Source organism: Tenrec ecaudatus, chromosome 5, assembly GCF_050624435.1.
Source record: "Tenrec ecaudatus isolate mTenEca1 chromosome 5, mTenEca1.hap1, whole genome shotgun sequence".
Taxonomy (NCBI): domain Eukaryota; kingdom Metazoa; phylum Chordata; class Mammalia; order Afrosoricida; family Tenrecidae; genus Tenrec; species Tenrec ecaudatus.
In genome coordinates this window covers 88,212,297-88,224,026 of record NC_134534.1, presented here as the reverse complement: position 1 = coordinate 88,224,026, position 11,730 = coordinate 88,212,297, and the positions used below count along the sequence as shown (strand labels likewise).

The 11,730-nt window shown below is 39.7% G+C and overlaps 1 pseudogene; it reads right to left on the bottom strand.

Annotated features, from left to right (window-relative positions):
- Positions 1–3,012: 3,012 nt before the first annotated feature.
- LOC142449156 (mitochondrial fission regulator 1 pseudogene) lies at positions 3,013–3,985 on the bottom strand (annotated as a pseudogene).
- Positions 3,986–11,730: the final 7,745 nt, after the last annotated feature.

Genomic DNA, 11,730 nt, shown 5'->3' with positions numbered 1-11,730 from the left:
TAATGTTAAAATCTGGTCACCTTACTCTAGCACAGTTCCTTACCCACAAGAAAGTCCAGCAGGGAGTGAGTGTGTGCTCGCTTTCAGTGAGCTATTTATCCCCTTAGCGCCTCCAAATGAGGAGATCAAGCTGTGACCTGATTGACAGGCTAAACTCCACTGCTTTACTCATAAATCTCAAAAATGAAAACAGATTATGTAACAATCACAGACCATCCCTTGTCAATTTGACACTTTCTCACAACTCTTTAGCCATGTATAATTTTCAAGCAAAAAACAATAAAAATATATCATACCTAATAGTATAAAATTAAATGCATACAATTCAATATGTGCCACACTCATTTAAACATAACATTCTATATTTGAACAAAACAAAAAATCCTATGCCTAACAATTGTTGTTAAGTAATACACCTACACCATAATCCTATGAACATATTCCTATGAATATAATCTCCCACCTATGAAAGTTTGTAAGCCAGCCATTTCATGCTTTTATCTGTACAATTTTGGGTATCTAATTTCTGTACTGCCCACTTAAATCAACTCAGGATATGAGGAGATAATCATATCCTTTGATGTGAAGGAGCCTTGTGAAATCTGCATCCATAGGCAAAGTCAAATCAGGAGAGGACATCCATAAAGCCAGCAGCAGTATGCATAAGTTCACAAGCTCAAAAATCTTCTTTTCATCTGGTTGATTTCTGGTCAACTCAATGTGGGCTGCCTTACTTGGTCTCACCGGGTTCCCATTGGTTGCCTTGCCTTTAGACCATGGGCAGTGTCACAAATTCTCAACAACCCAACCCTCCTTGTGCTAGGCCATAAACTTCAGACCAGTCAACTGGCTCTCCTCTTATCCTCTAGTTCCTGTAAACCAGACTCAACCCCTTTCTCTATTACTGCTTTTCTCCCACTTCTACTCAACAAGTGGATTCAGGTAGTCACCTAGCAAGCATTTCAGGCTTCTCCAGGCTCCCTTTAATGTTGAGTCCTAGAGAGGAGTTTTCTTCATGGTTCCAGATTTTTTTCAGCTTCTGACAAAAACCACTAGTTCAAAATTAAAAAAATACAAAGAATCCCCCTTTTTCTTCAATCTGTCAACAATCCCCTAGGAAGGTCTTTTGGAATGCAAGTATCCTGAGTACTCCAAAGCACCGGGAGGGGCTTATATTTTCAAAGCCTTCTTTGCAGGCCTGTCCTAAACCTATTTAATGATCAAATTTTAATGGCTCAAGGCAACTGGGTTTATGAGCTCTCTATTTTCATACTTCCAAAAATCAATTCTATCAACCATTATATCAACAATAATAAGCAGAAAGAATCAGTATAAACAAAGTAGAATCAGATATTAATCTCAATTCTTAAAACAGTCAAGTTTAATCCTTATTAGCTTATCTTATTTCTTTATCTAAACTATTCTATTGAAACAAAAACATGGGATTAGGCCTCTGACAGCATTGCTCCCAGCCAGGGCCAGGCCTTCTGTCAGTCATTTTGACCTCTGTCAGCCATTTTCTCTAACCAGCATGGTCTCTGAGAAATACAAGAGACGATTTCTATACCTGAGTTCAAAATGTACATTTTTTTGTCATTTCAAACAGGAATAACCAAAACAACAATCAAAGAAAATAATAAAAACTGGAACTTCCCATATTCTTTCCAGAAAATAACCCAGTAAACTACATGGATATATGTGAACTCTGGCTAGCCAAAGAAGAAAAACTACCAGGAGGCAGAGGTCGAACAAGCATTTACTCCTCACTCTTATGATTTGTTTCTCTAGTACTCTACCCCCAAGGTACCATAATGTGTTAGTCTGGGTAGACTAGAGAAACAAATTCATAGACACTCATCTTTGTATAACAAAGTGCTTTATATACAGAGCAATTGAATATTGAGAAAACATCCCAGACCAGTCCAGATCAAGTCCATAAGTCCAATATTAGCCCATATGTCCAAGACTAGTCTATAAATTACTCTTTAGACTCACGCAGCTGTGCAATAATGCCGAATGCAGGAATATCACAGGTCAGTGGGTGGAAAGTCTTATGGATACAGTGACAGTAGAAGTATCTCACTGCTGGCAGGGGCCTTTGTGTGGCTCCTCCAGCTCCCAGGGCTCTAACATAGCTCCATGTGTCTTATCCACATGGAAAATCTAGCAGGGAGTGAGCGTGTATCCTGCTTCCAGCAAACTAGTTATCTCCTTAGCACCTCCAATGGAGGTCATCAAGCTGTGACCTGATTAACAGGCTAAACACTCTTTCACGCCTAAGTCTCAACAGATTGTGTAACTACCACAACAACATTTCCTTCCTCTGAACAAAGGCATAGAGATGAGAGCAGCTTACATGGTCTGCCACCTCCCTTTAAGAAAAAGTATTATGGATTTTAGCTGTTAACATTATCTTACTCCTATTGAAATCCCACCTCCATTGAAATGAGAGAATCTAAAACAACAGTTCTGCTCAAGACTAGAGATTCAAATCTCAAATTAAATATTTCATGGCAATAAGTCATGTTATAACACCTGTTCCATCTTTGTATTATACATTATTACTGAAAATAAGTGAAGATACTAATAGTGTCCTCATCAACCTTATTACTAATCATCACATAATATTGTTTTATATCCAAATATATGCATATAAATCATTGATACAGATAAATTAATGTTTGGGATTTAAAACTCACAGTAGCATCTACAAACATCCTTTCTATGATCTGAGCCCTATAAATTGGGGCTAACATTCAAGACTGAAAACCTGAATATGCCAACATGTCTGAATATACCTAGATTACAGGTAGTTTCAGAATCGACCATATTATGATAGCTAAAACAAAAACTCAGTGCTTTTCTTATCACCTAACCCTCTATTTAGATTTGAAAGGAGATAACTGAATGTCAAGGTCATGTATTTAAGAAATAGTGATGATTTCTACTACCAATTTAGCTCAAATACACCGACAGTTGAGCTGGGAGAGTCTTTCTCAGCTCACTGTCTATTTAAGAATTGGAAACATTTTCAGTTAAAGTCTTAATTTTTCTTGTAGATGTGTCCCCCAAACAACAGTTTTTCTGAGATGGACTCTAGTTCAGATCTTTAAATTACTTTCCAAGCTTGCTTAGATACTGAAATGAAGATTTGTTTTTTATCGTCTTTGCAATGAGGGCAATAGGGTCAGTCAGGTCCACTGGCTTGGGCTTGACATCTTGCTCTGACCTCTTCACTGAATGAAGTTTTACACTATTCATAATTTAAGAATTTCTAGCATATTTGGCATGTATAAGTTTCTTTGGTTGTTAACAAAAGTCTATCCAGCACTGGTTGTTTGCTCTCTTTGTTCTCTAATTAGATCAATGGTAGATCTACATTGGTGGTGTCCTGCTGAAGGGAGTTGGGGAGGAGGTCATGGTAGTGTCAGTGGTGGTGTAAGGAACAGAGGGTGGTACAGTGGTAACAGATATGACAGAAAGTAAGTCATCTGAGCTGAGTTTGCTGCTCCTGCAGGGTCATGATTTTGGCAATTTGTGTTTGAAGGGCAGCAAGCTCAATATTTGGAACACAGATCACCTGCATTGCTTCTTTGTTCATCAGTGATACAGTCTTTAGTGGAGTGTCTTTTAGAGACAGGTATGGTAATGAGACCTATCTGCTTAGGGGTTTATCAGAAACAAGAAGATTTATCAGAAACAAGAAGGGATGCTTTTACCAGATTTCAGTCATTAGCCACACTGAACACTCTTCTTCTTTGACTGCCCACCCAATATCAACAAAAGATGCCATTCCATTCTGTTTTATGATTGGTAAGCTCAATCTGAACTCTTGGACACTGAATCAGAGATAAATTTGTACCAATTTTCTTGATCATACTTCAAGATGAACCATATAGCTTCCCAGACCAAAGTACCAATTGAATGACCTGCTTACTCCAACTTGTTGAAACATCATTATAACTAGGCACTTAATGGAACCATGTATTTAGATGGCCCAGTCTCTCCAATTTTGCATTTCAAATATTGGAGCCATACATAGGAGCACATGGTCCATAAAGCACACTGGTACTGTGTGGCAGCTGGTTCCTTCTAATACTTATAGTTTTTTTCTGGTAGCTAAAACCTTATTTTGCTTGCTTTATTTTAACTATTCATATATTTGGCTAAGGTGTTTATTTTGGTTCTTTTTTTTTTTTAGTTTTTTTTCTTTTCGTTTGGTTCTTCTTTTTTAATGTGAATGCATATTGCTATAACTTTCCTTCTAAGAACTGATTTTGCTCTTTCTCAAACTCAATCTATGTAGTCAGGATAATCTTGATACCAAAACCAAGAGCTAATAGATTAGGTAACAGAAGCAAAACACAAGATCACGGATCTCAGGAACACACTAGAAGAGGCAGAGAATCATGCCAGAGATCTTGAGGACAATCACTCAGACTTCAACAAATGGAAAAGACAAACAAGATAATCAAAGAGACAAGAAAACCTGAGATCAACGACAGATGCTATGAAGAGGAACAATATTCCAATAATTGGTCTACCAGAACAAGACACAACGAAGAAGTCAACAGCTAAACTAATGAGTGAATTTTTGGAAGCAAACTTCCCTACCTTAATGAATGAGAATCAGACACTCATAACAGGGAAAACATCACCAAGGCAAATAATAGTTAAATTATCCAACTTTGAGGGAAAAGAGAAAAATTTAAGAGCAGCAAGAGACAAAAAGGCAGTCATTATTAATAGTGTTCAGGTAAGAACATGCTCAGACCTATCAGCAGAAACCATGAAGAGGAGTAAAATCTTCTGAAAGCTGAAAGAAAAACAAATGCTTGTCTGAGAATCCTTTACCCTGACAAACTATTATGATAGATGGTGAGGTGAGAGTCTTCCCAGGACAAGGAAAAATTCAAAGAATACACTGTAAGACATCCAACCCTGCAGAAAATCCTGAAGAAGTGGGCAAAAGACCTGAAAAGAAGGTCCACTAGGGAGGAGACCTGACTTGGCTAATAAACTCATGAGAAAATGCTCCAGATTATTATCCATCAGAGAAGTGCAAATTAAAACAACCATGAGATACCATCTAACACCCTTGAAGCTAGCCCAAATCAGAAAATCAGAGAGCAACAAATCTTGGACGGGATGTGGTGAGATAGGAACTCTCCTCCACTGTTGGTGTTTGTGTAGATATATACAGCCTCTGTGGAAAGTGATCTGGTGATATTTAAAGCAAATGGAAATTGAGCTACCTTATGACTCAGCATATACCTAGAAGAGGTAAGAAATAAAACACAGTCAGTCATCTGTGTTCCAATGTTTATTGTGGCACAATAGCAAAGAGCTGGAAAAAACCTAAATTTCCATCAATAGAGGAGTGGGTTAGTAAATTCTGGTACATACACACAATGGAGTACTACGCATCACTAAAAAAGCATTGATGATCACATGAAGCACGTTGTTTCAGGGGAAGAGTTGGAAGAAGTTATGGTAAGAGAAGTTAGCCAGTCACAAAAGGACAAGAACATGAGTCCCCTGAGGTAATTATAATCAGCACAGTAGGTATAGAAGAAAAGTCACTGATTTCACACTATATGGGTTGAGGTACAGGCAAACCCAAGGAGATACATGTTATTCCAATACAAAGAAGGGAAAAGGGGGAAAGGGGAAGGAAAAAAAGGCAGGGGGAGATGATGACACATGTGGAGTGGGGCACTAACCCACCCAAGGGGAGAGTATTGGTTATGTCTCCACAGAAATGGGAGTGCATATATAGACTCCATCATGGAGCACCAAACCTTGAGGGCAATGTGACCACATGGAGAAATGCATGAAAAGATTGGGCTACAGGGCTGACCCAAGTCAGAGTCAAACTGACCCCTGCCCTAGAAGTGTGTGCTACAGAGAACAACACTAAACCTACAGGTTGGAGATTGAGGATGGCATGCCATAACCACACGGAAGCAAACCAAGAAGAAAAAAGAGAAAGAGAAAATCCAGACCCCATATTGGCACAGTAAGCCTGGAGGAAGATGTGCCTGTAGGGAGCTGCTAAGGCATAGAGATGATTGTAGGGCTGACAACAGTTCAAGACATGTTATACCTTCATTGGAGTATGCCTTGAAAGAGGTCAAAACTGGGGACACACGGTGGGTTGTTAGTCCAGTTTGAACCCCTTGAAGTGGGATGACCCAAGAAGAGAACATAATAGATCAGCAATGGGAGCAAAGTCAATCCACAAAGCCCCTGAAGAGCCCACCAATTAGACTTCAGGCTAGAAGGGGAAGCTCCCGGAATTCCCCCAGGACCAGTGGGGAGATAGTCATAAAGGTCAGCGGACAGACCTATAATTATGTATGTTTTTTCTTCTCTCTCTCTTTTTTAATCTTTTTGTTTGATCTCTGTTATTGCTTATACTAATAAAAGATAGGTAGCATGGGAAGCAAGCTCAAGGAGAAAGCAATGGTACCAATGGTCCCAGCAGGGCTTGGAGGAAAAAGAGGTGGGGGAAGGGAGTGGTGAGAAAACAATGCTGTATACAGGGGAATAACTAGGGAATTAAAATAAAAAATGGGGGAATGTAGAGATCCTGGTGGTGTTGGAGAAGCAGCAATCAAGCTGAGAGGAATTACTAAGAGGTTGAAGTAGGGCAAGCATGATGGTGGGCCAGGAAGAAGGAAAAAGGAACGATTTAGGATGCAAAACTATGGATAGAGGTATAAGCACAAGTGTGTACATGTTAATACATTAATTTCTAAAAATAGAGGTATTGGCCTAGGTACATATATTTATATGGCAAATCACTGAGGTAGTGGATGGGCTTTAATCCTCTGCTGATACTCTCCTTCAATGTAAGAACATTTTGTTCTAACAAACTGACATTCTGTGATGCTCACCCTCTGGGCATAATCACTGAAGATAAAATGGGTGCATAAGCTTATGTGGTGAAGAAAGTGGATGGTGCCTGGCTAACAAAAGATATAGTGTCTGGGGTCTTAAAGGCTTGAAGATAAGCAAGCAGCCATTTAGCAGAGAAGCAACAAGCCCACATGGATGAAGCACATCAGCCTGTGCAATCATGAGGTGTTATTGGGACTTGGTAACAGGCATCAGAAGACCGAAAACAATTAATCAAACAAACAACCCATATTGTTGAGAATGAGGGGGGTTGGAGCAGAGACCCAAAACTCATCTGTAGACAATGGGACACCCCCTCACAGAAGGGTCACAAAGAAGGAATGAGTCAACCAGAGTGCAGTATAATAACAATGAAACACACAATAGTCCTCTGTTTCCTTAAGGCTTCCTCAGTCCCCGCTATCATGATCCCAGGACCACCTCTCACTGTGGGCTATACCGGAGCATGTGCACAGGTACAGATGAGTGAGAAGAGCTCAGGACACATGGAATCCAGGAGTAGGAATGGAAGTAGCAATATCAGGAGGGTAGGCAGAAGGTGGGGACAGGAGGTGAGGAAGGGTGAGCCAATCATAATGATTGAAACATAACCACTACCAACCCCTCCCTCCCTTCTAGGGGGATGAACAGAAACTGTGGGAGAAGGGAAACAGCAGTTGGTGTAAGATATGAAAATAATAGTAACTTATAATTTATCAATGGGTCATGAAGAAAGCAAAAGGTCATTCAAAAGATAGGAAAGAATGAAGTGGATGTCAGAAAAGACTGAAACTTGTTATTAATTGCATAGAAGCTAAAGCAATTGAAAGAAAGGATGAAGTCAAAGAACAGAATAGAAAATTGCAAAGGGAAGCTCAAGAAAGCAAAGTGAAATACTGTAACAACATGGGAAACTCCTAGAGTTAGAAAATTAAAATGGAAGAACATTCTCAGTATATCTTAAACTGAAATAACTGAAGAAAAAAATTAAAGATTGAAAGACGCTATGGGCAAAATATTGAATGATGCAGGAAGCATCAAAAGAGGATGGAAGGAACACACAGAGTCTCAGTACTAAAAATAACTAGTGGATATTTCACTGTAGAGGTAGCATATGAACAAGAACCAATGGTGCTGAATGAAGCTTCATTGAAAGCATTAGCCAAAAACTAGGCTCCTGGAATTGATAGTTTATCAATGGAAAACACTTACTTGTGTTAGTTTGGGTAGACTAAGAGAAACAAATTTAGAGACACTCATATGTGTTTCAGAAAGAGCTTTATATACAAGAACAATTGAATATTGAGAAAATATGACAACCCAGTCCAGATCAAGTCCTTAAATCCGATACTAGCCCATATGTCCAATATCAATCTATAAATTCCTTTTCAGACTCATGAAACACATGCAATGATGCCAAATGCAGGAGTATCACAGGCCAGTGAATGGGAAGTCCTGTGGATCCAGTGGCTATGTAAGCATCTCAGCACTGGCATGGGTCTTTACATGGCTCCTCCAGCTCCAGGGTTCTAGCATTGCTCCATGTGTCTTGTCATCAGGAATACAAAGCAGAGCATGTAGTGTCCTGCCTCCAGTGTGCTATTTATCTCTGTAGGGTCTCCAAAGGAGGCCACCAAGCAGCGACCTGATGGGCTAAACTCCACCTCTTCACTCTTAATAGTCTCAAGTTGGCACCAGATTATATAACTACCACACTAGTTTATGCCAGAAAATTGGGAAGACAGCTACTTGGTCAACTGACTGGAAGAGATCCATATTTGTATCCATTCCAAAGAAAGCAAACTCAACAGAATGCTCAAATTATAGAACAATATCATTGATAACATAAGCAAGCACAACTTTACATAAGGTCATTTAACAACTGTTGCAGAAGTACATTGACTGGGAGCTGCTGGAATTTCAGTTGGGATTTCAAAGAGGACGTGGAATAAGGTTTATCATTACTGATATCAGATAGATATTTGCCAAAAGCAGAGAATACTGTAAAGGTGTTTACTTGTGTTTTTATTGATTATGGCAAGACTTTCCACTCTGTGGATTATAGCAAACTATGGATAATCTCGAGAAGAATGGGAATTCAAGAACACTTCATTGTACTCATGAAGAACATATGCATGGAGGAAGAGGCAATTGTGCAAATAGAACAAAGGAATATTGCATGATGTAAAGTCAGGAAATGTGTGTGTCAGGATTATATCCTCTCACCATACTAGTTAAATCTGTATGCTGAGCAAATCTTCAGGGAATATGGCTTATAGGAAGAAGAATAAGGTGTCAGGATTGGTGAAAGGCTTATTAACAACCTGTGATATGCGGATGACACAACCTTGCTTGCTGAAAGTGAGGACTTGAAGCACTTACTGATGAAGATCAAGGATTGCAGTATTCAATATGAACACCCAAATCCTCGTAATTGGTGCCATAGGTAACATCATGATACATGGAGGTATGGTTGAAGTTGTGCTTTTCATGCTGGTAGCATCCCTGAAAGCATGGTGAAGATTCCTATAACCCACTGGACTTCTTGTAAGCAATGCGGCAAGCCCCAGCCTCACAAAGCGACATAATATATGAAGGCAGACACTTCCTCTGTATGCCCCAGAGAAAGCGATGATATAACAGGAAGCAAAGTAGCTATGGTGGCTAGCCTAAGCCAATTTTCCAGAAGAGGCTAAAACAGGGAAGAAATTTATGTTGAGGCTTGAATGTGTTGAGCCCAATTGTAGATCTAAGATAATTTGGGCTATTAAGAGATGCAAGCATTTTGATCTAGGAGGAGAGAAGTAGACAAGGAGCCAGGTGATCCAGTTATAATCTTCAGTGTTTTAGTGAAAAAGCAATAACAATTTGATGTTACATTAAAAAAGGTTGAAGTTGTCAAGAATTTTGTCTTACTTGGATCCACAATCAGTGATAATGAAGCAGCATCCAAGAAATCAAAAGAGGGATTGCAATAGGTAAACCTGCTGCACAGGACCTCTTTAAAATATTGAAAATCAAGGATGTTACTTTGAGGACTAAGGTGTGCCTGACCACAGTATTTTCATTTGCCTCATATGCATGTAAAAGTTGGACATTGAATACAGAAGACCAAAGAAGAATCAATGCATTTGAATTGTGTTTCTGGAAAAGAAAATTGAAAGTATTACGCACTACTAAAAGGACCTGTTTTGGAAGAAGTACAATAAGCGTGCTCCTTAGAGACAAGGATGGCGAGGAGACTTTGTCGTACATATTTTGAACGTGTTGTCAAGAGACACCAATGCCTGGAGAAGGAGATCATCTTTGGTGAAGTAGAGGGCAGCACAAAAGAGTAAGGACCTCGCGGAGATGGAGTGACATCGTGGCTGCAGCAATGAGCTCAAGCATAGGGACAATTGTGAGGATGGTGCAGGACCAGGCGGTGTTTTGTTCTGTTGTGCACAGGGGCACTGACTGGTCAGAACTGACTCAGTGGAACCTAACAACAACAACAACATCTGCCATAATGGACTTTACAATGCTTTCTGTCTGATAACAAGGCTATCACATCCCTCACCAGAAGGAATTCACTGGAAACTTTATCCATGTGTGGACCCTGTAAATGGCAGAGATAGTTAGGCTAAAATGTACTACCTTATCATTTGATCTCCCTTCCAGCCCAATTTAAACAGGGAATCCAGGACAGATGACTCCTCCAGGACAAGTGGTGAGAGTGGCGATGCTTAGAGGGTGGAGAGAATGTGGGTAGAATGGGGGAACTGATTACGAGAATCTAAGTATAGCCTCCTCCCTGGGGGAGGGACAGCAGAGAAGAAGGTGGGGGGAGACGTTGGAGAGTGTAATATATGACAAAATAATACTAATTTATGAATGATGAAGGGTTCATGAGGTGGGGGAGTGGGGAGGGAGGGGGAAAATGAGCAGCAGATATTAAGGGCTCAAGCAGAAGGCAAATGTTTTGAGAACGATGATGGCAACAAATGTACATATGTTCTTGACACAATGGATGTATGTATGGATTGTGATAAGAATTGTATGAGCTCCCAATAAAATGATTTTAAAAAGTTGTTTTAATAAAAAAAAAATAGTGAAGGGGAGATACATGTGAATTAAGCCTCTGGAGAATACCCTCTGACCATAGATGAAGGATGTAAATAACATCACTATCATTCAGAGTGCATTGGGAAGTATAATATTATAGATGCAGTTAGGTGGATATTTAACACCTTAAAAATCTCCTTTGAACCACTTGAAAATTACTTTATTTTTCATATATTCTGATTTTTTTTCTGTTGAGATTTTTCTGTTTTGTTATTGTTGGTTTTTTTTAGGTATGTCTTTCTGTATATGAAATCCAGGATGGGTAAATGTACAGAGAGAGCAACTTAATTAATGGTTTCTTGGGCTAATAGGCTTGGGAGAATCAGTGGGGAAAGAAGACCCTGTTGCTCTTAACTCTAGTCTCTCACAGTCAAAAGACTTGATGAGGAGATGTGAGAGGAGTAGAATAAGTGGGATATCTCTGCGGCCTTCAGTCCTGGACAGAGGGTTGGACTGTGTCGGAGACTGCTAGTGAAATATCGCTAATCGTTGTTATTGTTGTTTTCATTGACCTGGGGAGGCAGTGGATGGGAAACGGAAGGAGCAAGTCTTGAAGGGATCTTGCAGCACTAGGTCCTGAACAGAGGAGTTTCTTGTAGTGGTGTTTCTCAAGCATTGACAGAGCACATTATAGCACCACGATGAGTCTGGTTCAGTTTTCTCCAAGATTACTCCCATTCCACTCAAGTACTCCCTCAATGCAAGAACACTTTTGTTCTACTAACC